We start from the raw sequence: 24,024 nt of genomic DNA on the forward strand, positions 1-24,024 counted from the left end.
TTTTTAAATTGGCGTAGGGCCCAAATTTATTCTTTTGCATATGGATATCTAGTTCCCAACATTTATTGAAAAGAACTATCCTTTCCCCCAGTGAATGGGGTTGGCATCCTTGTTAAAAATCATTTGATTGTATCTGTGGATCTTAAAAACAGCTTTATTGAGATATAACTCACATACCATATAATTCACCCACTTAGGGTATACAATTCAATGGCTATTTAGTATAGTCATTAAATACTAAATGGAGTCATGCACATCCATCACCAAAATCAGTTTTAAAATATTTTTATCACCTCAAAAAGAAACCCAGACTTCTAACCAGAAGGTAACCTTGTTACCTTCTAACCTGCAAACCACCCCCAACCTCAGCCCTAGGCAACCGTTAATATACCCTTAGTCACTGTAGATTTACCTATTCTGAAAAATTCTTACAAATGGAATTCTGTAACATGTGGCCCTTTGTGGCTGGCTTCTTTCACTTACTTCAGTGTTTACAAGTGTCGTCCACATTGTAGCACATATTAGTACCTCATTCCTTTTTTTATACCTGAATATTATTCCATTGCATGGATATGCCACATTTTATTTATTCATTCATCTGTGATGGACATTTGGGTTGTTTCCACCTTTTGGCTGTCATGAATAATACTGCTATATGTGTTTTTAAACAAGTTTGTAAATAGCCAAATGTTTTCATTCCTCTTGGGAATATACCTAATAGTGAAATTACTGAAACATAGGGCAACAACGCTTCTTATGTGGATTTTGAATATAAAAAATAACTGATTTCCAAAGAATAAAGAACAATCTACTGATAAAGTATGGTGAAGAAAATAATGCAACTGAGAGTCTCATAAGGTGAGTGATGACTAAGCCTGAGTAAGGTGCCAGGAATGATTAGTTACAAACCATTTTAAATTCATATCCAGCAATACTAGCTTATCAGGTTCACATTCCTAGGATATGTTACAATAGAAAGAGAAAAGGCTAGAGATGATGTGATATGAGAATTTCAGAGACAGGAAATAACTGATGTGGGGAATTCCATAATAAAAATAAGGGAAATAAGAGTGCATGTATCATGATAAGCACCAGGTGATGTATGGAATTGTTGAATCACTGTAGGGCACATCTGAAACTAATGTAGCATTGTATGTGGACTATACTGGAATTAAGAATTAAAAACATAGGGGCGTCTGGGTGGCTCAGTTGGTTAAGCATCTGCCTTTGGCTCAGGTCATGATCTCAGGGTCTTGGGATCAGCCTTATATTGGGCTCCCTGCTCAGCGGGAAGTCTGCTTCTCCCTCACCCTCTGTCCTTCCCTCTTGCTCATTCTCTCTCTCTCTCTCTCTCTCAAATAAATAAATAAAAATCTTTTAAAAAGGGATTAAAAAATAAAGTCCCAAATGCAAAACTTTAAAAAAAAAAAAAAAAGGGAAATAAATTGAAAGGAATTGGTCAACAGCAGCACTTTGGTCCCTTTACAGTGGAGGATGGTAAACTCTTCAATCCTGAAGGGATTCCAGCAGGTGTAAGAAAAAGGGCCTTTGCTTGATTCACAGACTCATATGTTCATAAGGGTCAGGGAAGTATTAATGCAAATTAGTGAAATATTAATGCAGTGGGGAGGGTGTAAGACTATAGGGCTTGGTGGGGAATGTGGTGCCCTCAAGAACACGTGCTTATCTAAAGGCATTCAAATTAAAATTTTCTTAAAATAATATGATAGCTGATCAAAACATGTGAGTTCCAGCCCTGTTCGTAAACCCCAAAATAAAGAAATAGGAAAGAGAGAAGAGAGCATGAGAGAGAGAGAGGGTAAGGGAGCTGTAAGGGCAGAAGAGAAAAAAATCATGCTGGTTGAAATAAATCATAGAGAAAGCTGGTGGAGTGAGCACAGAAAAAGACTGGAATTGAACCCTAGCAAGTTCCAGTGACACCTTGTTGTCTTATATTGCTATGCTCACCACAGGGGCAGGATAAATTGACTGACTCCAGATAGGTTCCGCGAAGCTCTCTTACAGAGAAGGGTGAGTTGAGTGGGGGAGAGGGTAGGGGTGCTGCTGCTTCCACTACTTCTAGATCCGGAGGTAGATGTCTGACTTTGGAACAAAGGCTTCTTGTTAAAATGTGGGTTCTGATTCAGGAGGTCTGACGTCAGGCCTGAGATCCCACATTTCAGTAAACTCCCAAGTAATGCTCATGATCCCCACAGAGCATACTTGGAATAACAAGCTTTTTTTTTAATATTTTATAATTTATTTGAGAGAGAGAGAGAGAGAGTGACAGAGATCACAAGCAAGGAGGAGAGGGAGAAGCAGTCTCCCTGGAGCCTGAGGCAGGCTGGATCCCAGGACCCTGGAATCACAACTCCAGCCAAAGACAGATGTTTAACTGACTGAGCCACCCAGGTGCTCTGGAATAGCAAGGTTATAAATAACTCTTGGACGAAAGAAGAGATGAAAACTACTACCTCAACATATTTAGAAAATAATTAGCAGGAAAGGCTGTGGCACTATTAAGGATATTTCCTCTTTCTAGGCCAGGCCACTTTTTTTTTTTTTTTGAGATTTATAATCATAATAAGATATGTCAACATATCAAGAGGCAGAAACCAGTGTAAAAGAGGTCACTGTTCCCAGCAACCAGGTACAGCCATGTGATACAGTTCTGGCCAGTGGGATGTGAGCATCTTTTGGATTGTGGATTATACCTTTAGAAGGAAGGATGTCCTCCCCGCCACCCCACCCTCCCCCCCCCCCCCGCATTCTTTCTCTTTTCTCTGGCTGGACACAGAGGTGAGCTGCTTTGGACCAGGTGGACAAGGGCAAAAACAGAGGGACATCAGAGCAAAAAGCTAGAAAGGGCCTAAACTTTGCAGAACAAAACAGCCATACCAGCTCAGACATTTATACTAGAGAGAAACATAATTCAAATTTTTTTCAAAGATTCTATTTATTTATTCATGAGAGACACAGAGAAAGGCAGAGACACAGACAGAGGGAGAAGCAGGCTCCATGCAGGGAGCCCAACATGGGACTCGATCCCAGGACCCTGGGATCACAACCCGAGCTGAAGGCAGATGCTCAACCCCTGAGCCGTCCAGGTGCCCCTAGTTCAAATTTTTTAAAGTCATTGCTACTTTGTGCCTGTCAAGTGCAACGGATCTCACGTCATAAGTAGTATGAAGCCACAGTGCTAATTTCATTTATTGTATTAGTCAAGGTTCTGTTACGGAGAACAGAATTCATTCAGGTCAGTGTAGGAAGGGAATTATTAAAGGGAGTTATGTGGCTTGTAGAAATGTTAAGAGTCTGCTGAAGACCAGATGCTAGGTTGAGCTTTCAAGAAATGACTTTGAAAACCACATTGCAAATGGTGTCCTCAAAGCAGCTGCTGTATCTGTAGCTCCCCCTAAACCACTGCTACAGAAACCTACTGTCCTGTTGAGGCACCCACAAACAGGAAACCATCATTACCGCTACAGGCTCTAGAACCAGACAGTTTCTGCTGTGATCTGCACCAGTCAAATGATGCCCTGTGCCTGCCATGTGACATTCAGAAAGCTAGTGACTAGCACTGGGGCCTCTGCTAATTCAGCTGCAGACAAATTAATCACTCCCAGCAATGCCCAACAGCAGAAGCAGCCTGTGCCTTTCTTCTGTCTTCCCAGACTTGCATGGATACCTCTGATTGGCCAAATCTACATCCCCTTCACACTCTATCTCCTAGGGAATCTGGGAAGTGGAGTTTTTAGCTTTCCAGGTTCTGCAGTGCAGGAAAGCACATCCTAAGAAGCACAGTAGGATGAATATTGAGATCCAGTTTACCTTATGCACTTTTCCTCTCGCTTCCTAAAAATGGTGCCTGTCAAAATTTAGGGAGATACACAAAAACCGTACTCCTAGGGAAAATCCTAGCCTTAAGGATGTGGATGAGTAATGAAATAAATTATTCAACCCAAGAAGCTTTACAAAGAAAACCCTTAACTTAAATAATAGAATGACTTTTTTTTTTTGATAAAAGCTTACTTAACTTTTAAAGCAGAATAATTAGTAAACAAATTTAAAAACTTGCTCTCTGGGGATCCCTGGGTGGCGCAGCGGTTTGGCGCCTGCCTTTGGCCCAGGGCGCGATCCTGGAGACTTGAGATCGAATCCCACATCGGGCTCCCAGTGCATGGAGCCTGCTTCTCCCTCTGCCTGTGTCTCTGCCTCTCTCTCTCTCTCTGTGACTATCATAAATAAATAAATTAAAAAAAAACTTGCTCTCTGAAAGCATAACAAAATGAAAATATCTCTAGAAGATCGATCTGGAAGACATGGAGAAAACCTAAATAACAGAATGATGAAAAGGCTGATCCATAAATACAGAGGGAAAAAATTTAGACATGCCAGATATTTTAAATAATGCAGTGAACCGCCATGTACCTATCAGTCATGTCAACAATTATTGACATATTATCATTCTCATTATTTATTACTCTTTCTTTCTCCCCTCTGCACTTCTTTTTCCCTTGGAGTGTTTTAGGAAAATTCATGCAACATAGCATTTTACCTATATCCACATCAGTATGTATATATATATCTTTAACAACTTAGGACTTTGAAAATGTATACCTTAACCATGACATCCTTACATTCAACAAATTCCTAATTTCTTAATACCATCTAATACCCAGTTGGTGTTTAACTTTCCCTGATGGTTTCAAACTTTTTTTTTTTTAACAATTGCTTTATTCCAATCCATGTCTAAACAAGTTTCACACCTTACATTTAGTTATTCTATTGCTCAGCTCTACCATAGTTATTCCATCCCTTTCCCTCCCAGACACTATTTGTTAAAGACACAAAGTTCTATGTCCCCTGAATTTCCCACATTCTTAATGTGGCTGCTTGCAAACTCATTAAAAAGACAATATTTAAAATAGTAGATAAAATGCTGTGTTGATAAATTTGAAAATAAAACGTTCTAAATTTTACTAAAAGAGAAGTGTAAAATGTGAGTATGTTCAGAAAAGACATTGGACATACTTAGATAATAATACACTTATACTTGGTGACTTCAATCTAGCGCTTTCTACACTCAATAGGTCTTCTAAGCACAACATCTCCAAAGAAACAAGAGCTTTAAATGATACACTGGACCAGATGGATTTCACAGATATCTACAGAACTTTACATCCAAACTCAACTGAATACACATTCTTCTCAAGTGCACATGGAACTTTCTCCAGAATAGACCACATACTGGGTCACAAATCAGGTCTGAACTGATACCAAAAGATTGGGATCATCCCCTGCGTATTCTCAGACCATAATGCTTTAAAATTAGAACTAAATCACAAGAAGAATTTTGGAAGGATTTCAAACATGTGGAGGTTAAGGACCATCCTGCTAAAAGATGAAAGGGTCAACAAGAAATTAAGAAGAATTAAAAAGATTCATGGAAACTAATGAGAATGAAGATACAACCATTCAAAATCTTTGAGATAAAAAAAAATCTTTGGGATACAGCAAAAGTAGTCCTGAGGGGGAAATACATCACAATACAAGCATCCATCCAAAAACTGGAAAGAACTCAAATACAAAAGCTAACCTTACACCTAAAGGAGCTGGAGAAAAAACTCAAATTATATACGAAAAGCAAATAGATCCTACACCCAGCAGAAGAAGAGAGTTAATAAAGATTCGAGCACAACTCAATGATATAGAGACCAGAAGAACTGTGGAACAGATCAACAAAACCAGGAGTTTGTTTTTTGAAAGAATTAATAAGATAGATAAACCATTAGCCAGCCTTATTAAAAAGAAGAGAGAGAAGACTCAAATTAATAAAATCATGAATGAGAAAGGAGAGATCACTACCAACACCAAGGAAATACAAACGATTTTAAAAAACATATTATGAACAGCTATACACCAATAAATTAGGCAATCTAGAAGAAATGGACGCATTTCTGGAAAGCCACAAACTACCAAAACTGGAACTGGAAGAAATAGAAAACGTGAACAGGCCAATAACCAGGGAGGAAATTGAAGCGGTCATCAAAAACCTCCCAAGACACAGAAGTCCAGGGCCAGATGGCTTCCCTGGGGAATTCTATCTATCAAACGTTTAAAGAAGAAACCATACCTATTCTACTAAAGCTGTTTGGAAAGATAGAAAGAGATGGAGTACTTCCAAACTCATTCTATGAGGCCAGCATCACCTTAATTCCAAAACCAGACAAAGACCCCACCAAAAAGGAGAATTATAGACCAATATCCCTGATGAACACGGATGCAAAAATTCTCAACAAGATACTAGCCAATAGGATACAACAATACATTTAGAATATTATTCACCATGACCAAGTGGGATTTATCCCCGGGACACAAGGCTGGTTCAACACTCGTAAAGCAATCAGTGTGATTCATCATATCAGCAAGAGAAAGAACAAGAACCATATGATCCTCTCAATAGATGCAGAGAAAGCATTTGACAAAATACAGCATCCATTCCTGATCAAAACTCTTCAGAGTGTAGGGATAGAGGGAACATTCCTGAACATCTTATTTTCTTTTTTTTAATTTTTATTTATTTATGATAGTCACAGAGAGAGAGAGAGAGGCAGAGACACAGGCAGAGGGAGAAGCAGGCTCCATGCACTCCATGCACCGGGAGCCTGATGTGGGATTCGATCCCGGGTCTCCAGGATCGTGCCCTGGGCCAAAGGCAGGCGCCAAACCTGCTGCGCCACCCAGGGATCCCTTTTTTTTTTTTTTTTAATTTTTATTTACCTGAACATCTTAAAAGCCATCTACGAAAAGCCCACAGCAAATATTCTCAATGGGGAAGCACTGGGAGCCTTTCCCCTAAGATCAGGAACAGGACAGGGATGTCCACTCTCACCACTGCTATTCAACATAGTACTGGAAGTCCTAGCCTCAGCAATCAGACAACAAAAAGAAATAAAAGGCATTCAAATTGACATTAGAAAAATTTAAAGATTTATCCCGACGATGCCTCCATGTTCAGAAGGTTTTATAGGTAAATTCCAAATATTCAGGAAGCAAATAATAAAAAAAAAAACAGTTAAGCTCTTTGAGAGTATGGACAGAAAATTATCATTGAAATGATTCCAAAATTTGAGAAAACAGTATAAAGACAAAAACTGCTTACTAATTTCTTATGAAATTATATAAATAATATATACAAATTAAAAATTAGAAAAGATAATAGCAAAACATTAAAGGAATTATATATGAAAAGCCTGTAAGTTTTATTCAAACCATTTAGATATGGTTCAGTATTAGCATAATGTCTTCAAGGTGTGTCTATGTGACAGGAGTTCCTACTTTTTAAAGGATGAATAATATTTTATTTTATACCATATTCTATTGTAGACCACATTTTCTTTATCCATTCATCTCTTGATGGACATTTGGGTTGCCTCCACCTCTTGACTATTGTGAATAATGCTGCAGTAAGCATGAGTGGGCAAATATCTTTTTGAGATCCTGCTTTGAGTTCTTTTGGAAAAAAAAGTGTTTTGTTTTTTTTAAGCCCTCTTCAGGCCAAATAAAATAAAACTTCTAGCCAGAATCAGACTGTAAGTTGCCAGTTTGCAGTCCCTGTTATCTTTTATTTATTTTACCCTTGTGGTGGGGACAATGGCAGGACAGTCTTAGCTGGCAAAGAAGAGAGAACTTAGAACAGAGTCTAGGAGGATGGGAAGGAGTTATGCAATTAAAGATATAAAAGCAATTTATTCCAGGCAAAATGAGCAGTATCAAGAAGAAACAATGGAAGAAGACAGGAGGCTGGAAACGTCTGAATTTGGGCTGGCAGTGAAGGATAACTATGATGTAAGGCAGGATGTTGGTATTAGTTGTTTGTAGGTAAATGCCATTGGAATTGAATGTGTCTGAACTTTGGGGGTAGCATCACTCGTGCTCCCAGTTTAAAAGAGTCTTGAGGTGAGGTGAAGGTGCTAAACCAGGCATCAGGCTCCCGATGAAGAACAAACAGATGACAGAAGCAAGTGATTGTGAATAAAATCATCCATTAAGAGAGTTTTACATGGGCAAGAGGCATTCATCTGGATTTGGCAATGAGGAGAAAGGTAATGTGGTCCCTGGGAGGAAATGCTCTGGAAGACACATTCCTGGGCAAAGCAGAGCCCAGGTTAATTGGAACTTGATGCAATCGTGTCTTGTAGAGAGGTCAATCCCCCTCTTAGGACAGAGACATCATTCCGCCATGAAGGTGTCTGTAGGGAGGAACCAGGGACCACTGGAAAGCAAGGATGGGGGTCAGAAATATATGGTGTAGGAGGGTTGTGGTGTGTGGTGGTAGGGTGGAGTACCTTGTGCTCATCCCTTGGGACAAGACGGACCTCCCACCAAAACTTGGTTCTGATGTCAAGACTGATGATGCCATATGCAGACCAAGAGGGTATGAAAGATTTATTATTCACATGATGTAGCTTTTTTTTTTTTTTTTTTTTTTTTTGTGGGGGAGGAGAGCAAGGCAGGCTCCCAAGTAGGTCTGAAGAGAGAGCAGAGAGGCGTGACTGGCTTCAGTTTGTAATGGTTAGAATGTGAGGCTGGCATGAGGGGTCCCTCCCTTCACACTAGCCAAGATTTGCGTGGTCTGAACTTCTTCCCAGTGCCAAAGAAGGGAGCACATGGGTTTGCTTATCAACTGCCCAGATGTGGGGCCAAAGGGAAGGAGGAGTAGGACTTGAATGTTGTCAGCCATCAAATATCAAAAATGGCGTCAGGCTCTTTATTACAGAGTACCAGAGAGCCTTGGTGGACTTGGACCTTCAGAGTATTAAAAGCACAGGGCTGGGACACCTGGGTGGCTCAGTGGTTGAGCATCTGCCTTTGGTTCAGGTGATGATCCCAGGGTCCTGGAATCGAGTCCCACATCAGGCTCCCCTCAGAGAGCTTGCTTCTCCCTCTGCCTCTCTCTCTGTGGATCTTTCATGAATAAATAAATAAAATCTTTAAAAACATAAAAGCACAGGGCTGTTCATCAGATATTTCCTTAATCCCTTAGAGGATATCAATAACCAGGGACTCTAGAGCCTAGGACTCAGTTGCTCATGTGAAATGTTGGAACTTTCATAATTTTCCATGGTTTTCATTTATTTTCCCAGTACGTTTCCTGTGACAGTTGTCAGAAACATCCACATAACAGAAAGGGTCAGTAATCTCACCATCATGGGTAGTATGTGTGTGTGTGTGCATGTGTGGCGCGTGTGTGGTGTGTGCCTGTGGGCGTAGGTGTGAATTGTACATGGCTCAATGGCACTCAGCATCCATTTCCATCTCATTTTGGTGTCTTCCAGTACTGCAGAGGCTGAAAAGCAGGAAGCTACATTTGCCTGGACTCTTCTGGATGTATTTTATTATATACATTTTGGTTTCCATGTAGAAAGCAGAAGTGAAACAGAAGCCATCTCCCTTCTGGTTTTTGGCTATTTTTCTGCTGGTGGACAAGAGCTTGCAGGTTTTTCTGAAATGGTGCTCTAATGTGCAGCCACCAGCTTCATGGGTGCTGAGAGGCAGTTGTAGTGTGGTGACAATAGCTTCCTGATTCTTCCCTTCTGATCCCTGCATCACAATGATGGTTGTGAGCCATTTGGTTCATGGAATCAATAGTTCCAGTATCTGCTTGCTGATTGCTCCCCATCCCGATTGTTGTAGAGCTAGTAGCTTGCTGGCTGGTCAGTTCTGCGTTGTTCTGGGAGTTAGTCCTAGAGGCTCAGCCTAGAGCCTGCTCCTCCAACCATTCTAGTTAACTTGTTGACATTCAATTACCTTTAGTAAGTTCCTTTATGCTTAATATAACTAGACTGGTTTCTTTTGAAACCTTGAGCTCTTATTGTCATTGGTTGTTTGTCTTGACAAGGGAGGGGGATGCTAGGTGCAAGGGAAGTGTGGACATTATGTCAACTCTAAGCCATATTTTGAGATGGGGGAGTGTAGGGACCTCACAGGTGAGAGGGAATGGTGCTCTCTATGAAAAGAAACCTGACTCATCCTAGGGGTCTGAAGATCAGCTGGGACCTGAGAGGATGCTCTGGATTTAGGGGCAAAGTGAAGGGGGAAAGCCTTTAGAGCTCCCAGACATCTTCTTCTAACTCTTTTTACCTTGGAGGGATAAAGGAAGAGGGTCCCAGGTGACCTTCCTCATCAGTAGATGAAGGTGTTTATATTTTATTTATTGTTCTGAGGAGGTGTTGTTTTGCCTATCATTATCTGGATGCTTATTCTTCTAAGTAGCTTTTGTATCTTTTGTGCAATCAGTGCACTTGAAAAACCTTTTTTTCCCTGCTCCGTAAGAGAAAGATAACTTGAGCATGGCCTCCATTTGAACTCCTACAACCATTTCTGAATTTAGTAAATGAAAATGAGATTTTCCTAGAGCAAATGTAGTGACAATTTCTAAGATTTTTAAGGCTATATTGACACTTTAATGCTGTCTCATACTCAGGCTAACAGAGGACATAATTTTTGATTCAAACACATACTTTCGAGGTGAATTAAGCCTTGGGTCTCCCTGGGCCCCCACACCTATCTCTTCACTCCACCTCAGTTACTCACTCTCATGACACATATTGAAACTTGATTTCAAGAAGACTGGACCACCCCTGTCATCTTTTTCTTGGACATCTTATAAACTCCTTAGCAGGTGGCTTTGCCTTATATTTCAACAAGAACCCTGAGGTTTTCAGTTAGGAATTTCAGTTTTTTGACCCCAACCAATGAACTTATTTATACTTACAACTTCTTTCACTTCTTTTATTCAGTTTCAGAAGTTCACTATTGAAATATAAATCACATACCATATGATTCACCCACTTAAACTGTACAATTCAGTGGTTTTTAATATATTCACAGAATTGTGCAACTGTCACTACAATCAATTTTCAGAAATTTTCATCACCACAGAAAGAAACTCCTTAGCCATCATCCCTTTGTTCTCCCCTTGTTCCAATCCTGGGAAACCACTAATTTACTTTCTTTCTCTATAAATTTGCCTATTCTGGCCATTTCATATAAATAGAATCATGCAGTGTGTGGCCCTGTGTGACTGGTTTCTTTCCCTTAGCTCAATGTTTTCAAGGGTCATCTACATTTTAACAAGTATCAGTACTTCATGCCTTTTTAATGGTCTAATAGTATTTTAATATATGAATAGACTTCATTTTTTATTTATTCATCACTCAGTGGCCATTTGGATTACATCCACCTTATTATGAATAATGCTACTATGCACATTCATGCGCGAGCTTTTGTGTAGACGTATGTTCTTACTTGGATATATACCTAAGAGTGGAATTGCTGGGTCACATGAGAACTCTGTTTAACTGAGGAAGTGACTGTACTATTTTACATTTCCATCAGCAGTTGAATGAAGCTTCCAATTTCTTCACTTCCTTGTCAACACTTGTTATTTTCTGACTTTTTGATTATAGACATTATAATAGGTATGAAATTATGATGTCTATAGTTCTTAATGCAATCACAGCATACTTGAAAAACCTTTTCTCACTGTGTTTTTTCTCTGGTGGGGAATTATATTGAGCATTTTTTCATGTGCATATTGGCCATTCGTACCTCTCTTTTCTTGAGAAATGTCTGTTCAGATCCTTTGCCCTTTTGAAAATTGGGTTATCTAACATTGAATTTTAAGAGTTCTTTATATATCCAAATCCAAGTCCTTTGTCATATATATGGGAGTCACAGTTCTCTCTAGTGGAAACTGGGTTTAAAGCACTCATATCCACCTTGCTCACACTTGAACCCAAGCTCTTTTATTCTGTATCTTCAGAGATCAGTGGTGACTAAAAGAGGAGAGCCTCAGCAAGCTTCTGGCTGAAGTCATGAGACTCTGCATCTGACAGCAAATATGGAATGAGAGCAAGAGTGGTACAGCCTCCTAAGGGATGAGATGGATTTTTGTCAGGGAGGTGAGTTGAGTTACCAAACTGAGAACCGTGGAGGGGAGACTGGGTCATGGGGGATGGGAAATTGAAGTGAGGCAGGAAGGTTGGGGTACAGATTCACAAGGAGAGGGAAGAAGCCTTTTTATGAAACCTGGTCTGGAAGCCACCTTCTTCTTTGGGGAAGTGAAAGGGAATAGCTATGTTTGTTATTAGTTTGATCTTGATTTGCCCTACATTGTTGATGAAGGTGGGATTGTCTAGACGCTGAGACAGGGATAGAGTTTGGGAGGCAAAACATTAATTAATGAGCAACATCTGTGAAAGAAAGAAAGGGAGCCAAAGTAAGATGATCCAAAAGTGAACTGCAGTGCAGCCCAGGAAAGCTGCATGGAAGCCCTGGACCAAATATTGCATGTCAGGGCTGTTTCATGTCTGACAGGAAAGGCCAGGATTTTATACTCCTGCTTTAATGAGTCACTGGATGCAGGCTGCTTGGGAATGGTGTGAGGTCAGGTGAGGAAACTCTCTGAAGCTGACTCAGACCCTGAAGACTATGTCATCATCTGGTGGCTGTCTGCGGTTGGAATTCTGGCTGCTGGTCAGCAAGGGGAATTGGAGTATCTCTTTATGTGTTGCAACTATCCTATTTAAGGAATTGAATTTACCAATTTATTAGTCTAGAATGACAGGTAGAATGAAGGCTGTTCGTCAGGCTTCTCCCTGTCCATTTCTTTTGTGAGCTTGTGTGGCAAATGAAGAACCAACTGGAGGAGAGCCATCCTCCACCCTGCAAGGACTATGATGTGGAAGCCATCTTGTTCATGGGCAGTGAGAGTTGCCCCTACTGCTCTGGCGGAGAGACCCTTTCTCTCCCCATCTATGGTTTCTATAGACACTTCCATCCTCCTGAGGATGTGCCATGGAGGAAACACTCATTGTTCTCTCCAACCTTTTCTTGTCTCCTTCTCCTCCTGTTTTCTTGCCAGGCAGGGTCATTGCTCATGTATGGCTTGATCTCCTGATTCTTGCTCTCCTGCTCCTTGCCTCAAAAATGAGGAAAGGGCCGTGGCAAGCAGACCCGGCAGGGTCTAGCTCCTTTCCCTGGCTGGAAGTACAAGTTCAGTTCAGCCTCAAGCCCAAGCTGTTTTCTTCATTCTAGCTTTACCATTAATAAAGTTGATATTTTGACTTACGTAGGTCATGACCTATGGAGAAAGGAGCTAGAAGTGATGAGGGGGGTGAAGGATTGAGCTCCCCAAATCCCCAAACTGGGAGGTACATGGGGAGACCCCAGGTGTAAAAGTGAGGTTATTATTTTTTTTTTTTTAATTTCCACTATGGTGGTAAAGGCTTGGCCACACTAAGTTACACTTAGAACAAATCCACAAGGCGTGCACAAATCCATTCCACCAGATGAGGAACCTCAGGCTCCCAGAGGTTACTTCATATTTAAGATGAGGCTAAACTCCATGAAGTAACAGTCTGTGCCTTCCATTCACTTTTTAACCCATCTCAAACATTACCCTTAACCAATTCCCTGAAACTCCTCCTGCCACCATCACTAAAGATAACATTTTTGTTAACTCCATCACTCAATCTTTAGACCTTATCTTGCTGTTCAAACTTTTTACTTCTTAGCAGCCCCTGACACTGTTTACTACTCGTTTCTTCCAAAAATTCCCTTTTCTACTGACTTCCATTGCACTGTGCTCATTATGGTGCTCACCCTTCTGACCATGCCTTCTCTGTCTCCTTACTGGTTTCTCACACTTCCAGTGTTCATTTTCCCCAATGTTCTGTTTTTGATCTTTTGGGTAGATAATGTACTTTGGCTTTCTCATCATGTATTTCAGACCAGCCTCCTTCAAACATTTGGAAAGCTAACCAAACCACCCCTACCCCTGAACAAAGAAAATCAACAAAGCAAAGAATTTTTCTTATGCCTTAGAGTTCTGTTTGTAATTTAAGTTCATACACTTGTGTGAGATTTGGATTCGGAACTAATTTGAGTGTAGAAAGTCAGGGCACGAGGGCATGTTTTCGCTGGTACAGGTTCGAAGGGTCATAATGTGTGTGGTTTTGGAGCAAGTACTTGTAACAGTAGTTTCTGATGTAGCAGACAATGTCCTGATTTTATAGAGCTCTGATCATGTTAAAGGCAGCAGCTTCTTTAGTTGCCCAGTTCTGCAGTGTGGCTTGGGATAAAGTCTTTTCCATTAGTCTTCCTAAGTAGGCCACTTACTATTTTGTAATAAATTCCTTTCCTCTTAAACTGGTCACAGTGAATTCTTTGCTTTATATATACTTTGTAAATAATGACTAATATAGTATTGGGTCTTTGGTTTTGTAAGCTGCAGATTTATAGTCCCAACTGCCTACTGGACATCTCTATCTAGAATGTCAAATAAAACCTCAAATTCAGTGTACCCAAAAATTGAACTTTCCCCCCCTCATAGCTTTTTTTTTTTTTTTTGCTTCCTATCCAGGTGCATAACCTAGGGCTTTTGAGTCATCCTCTGTTCCTCTCCTGCTCTTATCCTCAACTTTCCATCAGCACCAAGACTTGTCAATTCCAGTTTCTAAATATGCCTTGAATGCAGTGTCATCTCTCTATCCCCACTTCTTTGGCCTTAGTTCTTGTCTGGATTCTTAGAATGGTCTTGTCTTCTCCCTCTTTTTCTTCACTTTCCTCTTTTTCTTCTTCTAAGCTTTAAAATATGTATTGAAGGTAATTGTGTTTTTGGTGTGTTCTTATACTTTCACATATCTGAAATTGGGATTACATCCTACAGTTGTCAACATGTCCTACCTGAGGTCAGCCACGAAGATGTTCCAATGTGGAGATCATCATCTGTTTGCACACACTTGAATGCTATTTGGGGTGGTATCACTGGACAACTGCAGCTCCCTGTGTTTTATTCAACAATCATTCAAGGGCCATTTGAGGAAGGAAAATGAGTCCTGACTGTTGTATAATAAACTTTTATTGACACCTTCTGGTAAAATCAAGTCATGACAGCATCAAAAGCTACAGAATGGGTGTCAGCAGCTTTGAAGAAAACCCAAAGACAGTATTAAAGTATTAAGTAGCTTACTGAGGAAGGCAAAGCTAGCACTCTTTTAATAGATGCTGTATGTTGCTAATATTCTGGGTAGCACAGAGATCAATCGTGTCTGGCAAAATACAGAGATCAACCATTTTGAGTCCAAGAGAACTGAGAAGAGTTAGAAATACTATGTAGGGGGAAGCTTTAGAAATACTATAGCTAATTTGTTTCATTTGCATTTTCTTTTTTATGTATGTATAAAATATGATAAAAAGATATACAGAAAGCCCCAAATAGCTCTTTCAATCAATATAAAAAATTCTAAGCTGTAGGAGAGCATTTTGTCTTAATTTTTTGGCTTCTTTCTTAGTGGTACATAAAATAGTGCTTCTTAGTACATTGAGATCCAGTGAAGTGTCATAATTCTCTAAGTATTTTGGCTTCTTTAAGAATAAAAATCAGGTTTTGTCTGGGCATACACCCCCATTTCTGCTTCTTGGCAGCTACTTTGAAATCTTTTTAGGTGTTTCTGGTAGTATTTGCTTCTTTTTCTCAAAGTAGCACCCTTATACTGCTTTCTTCTGATTTTTTTCCCACACTTAGAAGACCTGTTGAATTCTGATTATAAAAAATAAGTATTTCATGCTCTCTTACCTTCTTTCACCCCTCAGGACATCATACATCCTCCTCACTTTTCTTCTGATATGGTTACATTTTTAGCAAGATCGGTATTCACCATTTACAATATTATGGCTGCATTGCCAGTATTCCCACCTGAGCCATGCAGTGTACTATTAACTCACTTCCTTTCTTGTACAATTCTTTGTTTTAAGCTCCCTCACTTTTGGTTTACTTTTATGTTTCACTATTTCATGTTCGAGCTGTCTGGAAGATCTGTTTCTTTTCTCAATACACTCAGACACTCAGATATTCTATTTTACTTTGGGGGGAGGGGAGTATTTCTTTCAGTGTGATTCATTTTGTTCTTGTCTGGCCTGGGTGCTCTCTGGGCCTGCATCAACTGCCATCCTGAAATTTCCATTCACTATCACCCTGTGGCTTCACAGTCACCTCTCTCCTATAGGATCTCTAGTAAGATCTCTTGCCTTCCCCTTTCTTGACTCACACTTCTGTTTCAGTGGAGCACATGTTCCAGTACCAGCCTCAGAAAGGATTCTAGAGAAGTAAAGAACCTGGTTTTGAGAACTTGAATGTCTTAAAATGTCTCTAGTCCCTACCACTTGATATTTTGTCTGAGTATAGAATTCTAGGTTGAAGTCAATTTTCCTTCACATTTTGGAAGCATTGTCCTTCACATTTTGGGAGCATTTTCCATTTGTTGTCTTTTTGCTACTAGTTTTGCAATAGAAATCTGATGTCATCTTGATTCTAGATCATTTGAAAGTAATTGTCTTTCACTTATACCCCGAGGACTTTAGAACTTCTGAAATTTTTGATATTTTGCTGGGCTCTCCATGGATGTATTTTGGAAATTTTATCTTTAAATTCTGAAATTATTTCACTGATACTTTCCTTCCTTTTTTTTGTCTTTTTTGTTTTCTTTTTCTGGAGCTCATATGATTGAAAATTGGATTATCTATAGTCATCCTCTTTTGATTTTACTTTCTAGGAGACTTCCCCAATTTTGTCATTCACCTCTTCTAGTTTTACATTTCTTTTTTTTTTTTTCATTTTTGAAGATTTTATTTAAGAGTTTTACAATTCTAATATAACTTTTAAATTTATTTTATTCTCTGAATGTCCCTCTCCATAGCCTTCTATCTCCGACTTTGAATGCATAATCTTTTCTGATATTTTCCTAAGAATATCCCATTGTGATATTTAAAAATTATCTCTCCTTAATGTGTATTTCTTCTCAAATTGTTCTCGAGAACAATTGTTCTTGAGTTCTTGTTGTTGTGGATTGGTTTTGGATTCCATCTTTCACATTGGAGGCTTTCCTCAAATATCTGGTGATCTTTGACTGTCTTCCCCTATTTGCGAGAAGGTACTAAAACCTGATTGGAGGCTCTGTGTGTAGAGGCTGGGTTTTTTTGTTGGAGGTCTTTGCTATAGGGTAATCAGAGAGGGCCCAGACCTTTTTACTGTGGGACTCTCAAATATCTCACTAGTATCTAGTTGTCTCTTCTCTCAGTCTGATCACTTTCCTCAGAGAGAAATCTTCCAACCAAATATAGCTTATGACACCACTTTTTCCTGACCCATTGCACATTTCTGCATAGGTAGCACGCTGTGTATCCTTTACCAATTTCTTTTTTTTTCCTTTACCAATTTCTGATGCCACATCTATAAAACCTAAGTGTTAATGTATAGAATACATCATGAAACTGTTTTTTTTTTTTTTTTGTATTAGCCCATATACTGACTAATACAAAGTAGGTGCTTCCTTATTCCTTATTCCTATGTCCCCATTTCTAGTGAATGCCTGGCATGCAAAAAAAAAAAGCTCAATAAATATTTCTGGAATAAATGTGCATCAGGCACTGTGTTAGATTGTGGAGTGGGCAAGATAGGATGGAAGTGGGATTTTAAAAGTGGGCCAAAAGACCTTTCCTCTCAGAAAGATTAAGTCTATCCATACCCAAATGATTCTTGAAATGAAAATGTTTATCTTGAGTTAGCTTTGGCTTTTGTTTGTGTGTGGTAAAATTTTTGAGGAATGTTTTCAAGTACTCAGGCAGAGTATCTCCAAATTGATGTACATTAATTTGTTCTTTCTTTCTTTCTTTCTTTCTTTCTTTCTTTCTTTCTTTCTTTCTTTTTAAAGATTTATTCATTCATGACAGACAGAGAGAGAGAGAGGCAAAGACACAGGCAGAGAGAGAAGCAGGCTTCATTCCGGGAGCCCGATGTGGGACTCGATTTCGGGACTCCAGGATCATGCCCTGGGCCAAAGGCAGGCGCTAAACCACTGAGCCACCCAGGGATCCCCCTGTTGGGGATTTTTCAACAATGATGGTTTTCTTTTTTTCATCTCTAAAAAATTAGACATGGTAACTCAACTACTGGAGTTGTGATATTTAAAAAATGATAATGAAATGATAATATACTCTCTCGTATAGTAAAGGCAGAGGGTGTTAAATATTTTTAATGGTGCAAAAGTATTTATCACCAGTTGCCTATTCTCATGCTTGGTAATTTCTTCTCTGCTCTTGCTCTGCTCAGATACCCCTAAAATAATATAACAAACTTCATAACCCATTAGGAAGCTGAACACATAACAGTATAGAAAATGCTACTTCCTGAATCCTAGGTGGTTTTTAAAATGTAATTTTAAAAAACATTTGCTTATTTTTTTTCAACTTCTACCCAACTCTGTACCCTTCCCCCACAAATGACTACTAACTAAGTCAGAGTCAATCTTCCTATTGCTTCCTGCTCAGCTGAATCAACACTTCTGGAGGCCGTGACTAATAAAAGCCACAGCCCATGGTTACACTTGACTTTTGAAAATCCTGGTTAGCTTTAAGGACATAATTATAAGTACCCATGCTTACAGAATGAGTAAGTTGGTATGAAAACAAGTCAGACTCCGTCAGTGATTGTTAACTTGGCTTTTTTTGGGATGAGGGAGATTGACCTAGTACTTAGATATTCTGAGATCATGATAATGTAAATAAAAATATTTGGCTTATAGGTTCCTTGATGGCCCTTTGCTTTCTTTCATGGCTTAAAATAATGGCAAATATGGAAAAGGAAAGATGTGATCTCTGAAGGGCAATCCAACAGATACTATATCTCTGAACATTATTTGGACAGCTAAGTATCTTGGAGATCAGTTAATCCTTAAGAAAAAGGGGAGGATTTCTCCAAAAACATAAGAATCTCTCCAGTCGTTTTGCTGTGCAACTGTCATTGAATCATGAGTGGACTTTTAATTGTCTGCAGAAAAGGGTTCATCAAGACAAAGCAAACATGTAGTACTTTGGGTGCCCCACCTTGATTGTTATCGGTGCCTGTAGAGTTTGCTTCCCTTGACTAGGGCCCACCCCCAGTCCCATAAGCAAGGCAAGGTTGGTAGTATACTGGCCGCTCATGGAGACCAGCAGAGATGATAGACAGGTTTATTTATTTATTCCTAAAAAGATTTTATTTATTTATTCATGAGAGAGAAGAAGAGAGAGGCAGAGACATAGAGGGAGAAGCAGGCTCCCTGCAGGGAGTCCCAGTGCGGGACTTGATCCCAGGACCCCAGGATCATGACCTCTGAGCCAAAGGCAGACAGTTAACCACTGAGCCACCCAGGTACCCAATAGACAGGTTTAGTACATTTACGTATTCCAATCACAGCTAAGTATCTTGAAAACCTAATTAAACTTGGTGTTTTCAGTTCCCCATGTTCCCTTTAGATCTCGGCTCCTTGCACTCTTGCTTCTGCCTCTAAGACTCAACCTTTCTCAATAAAAGCCATTACTGGTATCTTAGTTGACAAATCCAGGAAACTATTTACTGCCTTTAAGTTTTATCAGTTCTTAAAAGCAATTGGTTGACAACATCATCCCATAGACTTCTTTGCTGGTTTTCCCTCTAATGCTTCAGGTACTCCTTCTTAGCCTCTACTCTCATTTTTTTTTCAATGTCTCTATCTATCACTATTGACTTCTTCTCTGTAGCCTTTTACCATGCTTAAGTTTCTACTATATTAAGGGAAAATTGTCTTCCCCAAACTTGTAATCTCTTAGAGATCACTCTGTATTTCTGTTTTCACTTCATTATTAAACCTCAGAAAAGAATATAAAACATTCCCTGCACTTCTTCATTGTTCATTCACTTTACGGCTCATCATACTATGGCTTATCCTCCATCAATCCAGTGAAATGGCTCTGGTAAAGTCGTTAATGACTTTCTAACCCTTTAAAATCCTTACATTGTTTAACATCTTTTCTAGCATGAGGCCATGTTGATCATTTCCTTCTTGAAAATCTCTTCCTGGGGGGATCCCTGGGTGGCTCAGCGGGTAAGTGCCTGCCTTCGGCCATGGTGTGATCCTGGAGTCCTGCGATCGAATCCCATGTTAGGCTCCCTGCATGGAGCCTGCTTCTTCCTCTGCCTGTGTCTCTGCCTCTCTCTCTCCATGTCTCTCATGAATAAATAAATAAAATCTTAAAAAAAAAAAAAAAGAAACTCTCTTCCTTGCTTCCATCACATTGTTCTTTGCCACTTCTTTTCTTGCCTCTCTGGATGTTCTTTTTCAGACTCTTCCTTTTCCACTGCCAATTCTTAAAACACTGATGTTTCCCATTATGTTGGCCTTTTTCTCCTCTCACGCTGTAAGTAGACCTAAAGTAAAGCTCACCCTTTTCCGTGGTTTTAACTACCTTACACATGCTGATGACCAGTATGATGACCAGTGAAATCTGTAGATTTACAGAGATCAGCATCTTTGACTTTATTTTCTGCTCTATAGTCTTGCTTTTGACTACTGTCAGCTGCTCTGAGAGAGAGAGAAGAGAGAGAGAGAGAGTAGTGCACCTCCTAGCATCACTCTTTATTTTACAGAATTTACCTCAGAATTTGCCTTTTCCTCCTCTTGAATGCCATGGCACTTCATGTTCATCTCCTCTTTCAACCCTCAAGGCTGTATTCTCCTTTGGAAGTATAGGTCTATCACTCCTATAGATTAAAGCTTTGAAAACAAAACCCTCTTAACTTTTCTCTAAGGCAAGGCAATATGGGGTCTCCAGAATGTTCTGCTGGATTTCTGGGTATTTGGGGCTACAAAAGGAAAAAGATCTTTCTAATTGGAGCTTCTACCACCACTTCCAATCTAACATGTCCCAAATGAATTTTCCTACCTTCTCCCATTGCACCATGCTCTCTGTCTGCTTTTTCTCTTTATTTCCAAAGCTGGTAAATGCCATCTGTCAGTGAAACAGACAGCAAAACCAAAAACCAAAGCCTCTTCTTCCCTTCACCTGTCCTCCCCTGTAGCCTCTATCAACTCATCACCGAAAACCAGAATCAGTTACCATGACATATCTACCAGAATGGCTAAATTAAGGGGATTTACAATAGTGAGAGTTCGTGAGGATGTGAAGTTACTGAAACACAAATGCGTTGCTGGTAAGACAATAAATTGTCTCAATCAGTTTCAACTTTTTTTCTTTTTTCCAATTTCACCTTTGGAAAACTGATATCTATGAAGGCTAAACATATTCAAAACCATTCAAGAATCAGAATTCTGATTCCTGCTAGAAAGAGTTGGCTTCTAATCCATGGCCCCACAGCATTTTATTATAGCATTCATCTCACTTTATTGTACTTGTATATTTTCATATTACTTTTTCCCAGTAGACTGCCAGATAGTTCAGCAACAGGGTCTGTCTTTTCATGTGTATCCTGAGAGATAAGTACAAGTCTGGCACATAATAGATATTAAATTAATGCTTGCTGAATAAATTTCATGTATACTTAAAAAGAAATGGAAATTCTCGGCGATAGATCTAAGTCAAGTTTATGTTTATGAACTTGTATAATTTCTTCTTATAGGAAGTAAAAGCTGCGTAGCTCCATGTGTAGCTCCTTTTGCATTAGTTTTCAGAAAACTCTACAACTTTGAAAATCAGACTTTCAACTATCAGCACCCACTCACTTATAAAGGGAGAACATGAAGTTAAATGAAATCATCATGTCACACCACTCACCTAGGAAGAATTGTCAGAGGGCAGAATAAAGCATCAAGAGCCATCTAGAGAAAGGTCAGCTTAAATTGGTGACAGTTTATAGAGATGTCAATGGCAGAAAAATTATTTTAGATTCATATGCAATGACTTTATCTGGCTTAAAATAGAAATATAAAATGAGACACTGGCAATCAGACATAGTAAAGATCATTTAAGGAAACAAAGGGAAGAGACTTTGCCAGCTACCTGAAATGAGTCATCTGGTACAATGGAGTGATGGATTTAGCTCCATGTTTTCTGGAAACCAAGGCAAAAAAGGAAGCAATTAAGTTACATAGCTTTTGTTTCTGTTGAAAGGACACATAAATTCACACTCAACCAAAATCAACCAGCTCATAAATGACTGAGCCAGAGTTTGAACGCATCTACTCCCGGAGCTGGTGCTCCTTCTAGCACTCCAGGACCACGTCCTCCAACATACACAGTGGGGTAGAGGGGGTACATGCATGCCACTCACAGTTTACCCAGTCTGGGGAGCAAGGCTGACTCCCAGAATAGTGGGTCTGTTAGACAAATTTCAGACTTCATCCGCGACAAGAAGTGTTTGTCGAGAAGCTTAAGGGAATCTCAGAAATGAATAGTAGTTTATCAAGTTTACTTAAAGTACCTCTATAGCTTTTGGTGAAAAAGTAGAATCAGGGAATGCTTAATTCCTTGGTGCTCTGAAGTATTTATAAGGGTGAATGAAGGATATGGGTAAGAGACTTTCCCAAGTCCACGGAGGAGATTTTCTGTCTAGGCAATGCACCTGTAATCTAAAAAGGGGAAAAGAAAGAGAAAGAACAATTTGACATGAGATGTGTTTTCTCATCTCATTTTCCATTATGGAAAACTATTTTCTATTCTGGTCACTGATATTTTGCCCCGATCTTTTCATGGCATCCAGGAGGTTGCAATGAATAGGTAGTTCAAACACTGAGACAGGTAAATCCTTTCCACCCTGCTTGCTTGCTCATTCTCCTTGCATAGCACTCTGTGCCCAATGGCAGGGTTTTTTTCAATGCCACTTAAATATAAGTACAATGAGAAAAGGAAGCCAGTAAAGCAACTGAATGTTCTCTTCTGATACAAAAAGTACATACAGATTGACTGTGAAGCAGGCATTACCAAATAAATAAAATCATTGGACAATTTGTTTTCTGCTTTGCTGTCATCTGCATTCTTCAGGTCCCAAGTTATGCTTGGAAACAAAGTATCTGTGTGATGTGTCTGTGGCTCAGTGCCTTGGGGAAGGAGCAGGGAGGGAATGAAAACTATACCCTTCTATGTAATGCTGATTTCCACTTTTGAGAATCAAACAGAACTGTCTAGTTTAACTTAAACTAATTCTCTAATACATTAGATTAAAAAATGCTATATTGATAATCCAAAACCAAACTGCATTTAAAGATACAACTGTTAGGCCAGTTTAATCTCTTTCCCATTCTAAATGTATTGCATAGCATTGGAATTTATGATTGAAAATTGATGTGAAAATGGTCTATAAGCCATGGCATTCTGTGTAATTTTTTAAAGAAGGTAAGAAACCATGGCATCTATTAACCCATGCTTGTGCTACCAAAATAAAAATTTATTTATTTATTTTTAAGATTTTTATTTATTTATTCATGATAGTCAGAGAGAGAGAGAGAGAGAGAGAGAGAGAGAGAGAGGCAGAGACACAGGTAGAGGGAGAAGCAGGCTCCATGCAGGGAGCCCGACGTGGGATTCGATCCCGGGTCTCCAGGATCCCGCCCTGGGCCACAGGCAGGCGCTAAACCGCTGCGCCACCCAGGGATCCCTCAAAATAAAAATTTAAAGGCATAAACCCATAAAAGACGAGTGAAAGAGAAGACAGCTGCAACAAAATTTGAGGAGTGCAAAAAACAAATAGTGAGACCACATAAAGCTAAAGACTAATTTAACAATGAAGAATGCCCAAGGGCAGGTAAGATTTTGCTGCAGAACCTCAGAAAGATCTAGAAATTGGATCTGAAAGTGAATTAGGTTGAAACTCCAAAGAATTAGTTAGGCCCCTAGGTCTCTCTCCCATACCCCAGTACCAGGAAACCACTCCTCTCCCAGCCTGGAGGAAGATGGAAAGTGACTCTTTTTTTTTTTTTAATTTTTATTATTTATGATAGTCACACAGAGAGAGGCAGAGACACAGGCAGAGGGAGAAGCAGGCTCCATGCACCGGGAGCCCGACGTGGGATTCAATCCCGGGTCTCCGGGATCGTGCCCTGGGCCAAAGGCAGGTGCTAAACTGCTGCGCCACCCAGGGAAAGTGACTCTTTGAATCAGGACTCTGGCCTCAAGGACTACCAGCACACCTGCGGGTGGAACACA

General features: G+C 39.7%; 1 long non-coding RNA gene across 1 annotated transcript in view; it reads left to right on the forward strand.

Moving 5' to 3' along the window:
• LOC125752904 (uncharacterized) overlaps positions 1-24,024 on the forward strand; it is a 92,238-nt gene that overhangs the window by 60,234 nt on the left and 7,980 nt on the right. Inside the window, exon 2 of the long non-coding RNA XR_007403486.1 lies at positions 11,831-11,969. This is a non-coding gene — a long non-coding RNA (uncharacterized LOC125752904). The remainder of the gene's footprint in view (positions 1-11,830; positions 11,970-24,024) is intronic.

Source organism: Canis lupus, chromosome 18 (genome assembly GCF_003254725.2).
Source record: "Canis lupus dingo isolate Sandy chromosome 18, ASM325472v2, whole genome shotgun sequence".
Classification (NCBI taxonomy): domain Eukaryota; kingdom Metazoa; phylum Chordata; class Mammalia; order Carnivora; family Canidae; genus Canis; species Canis lupus.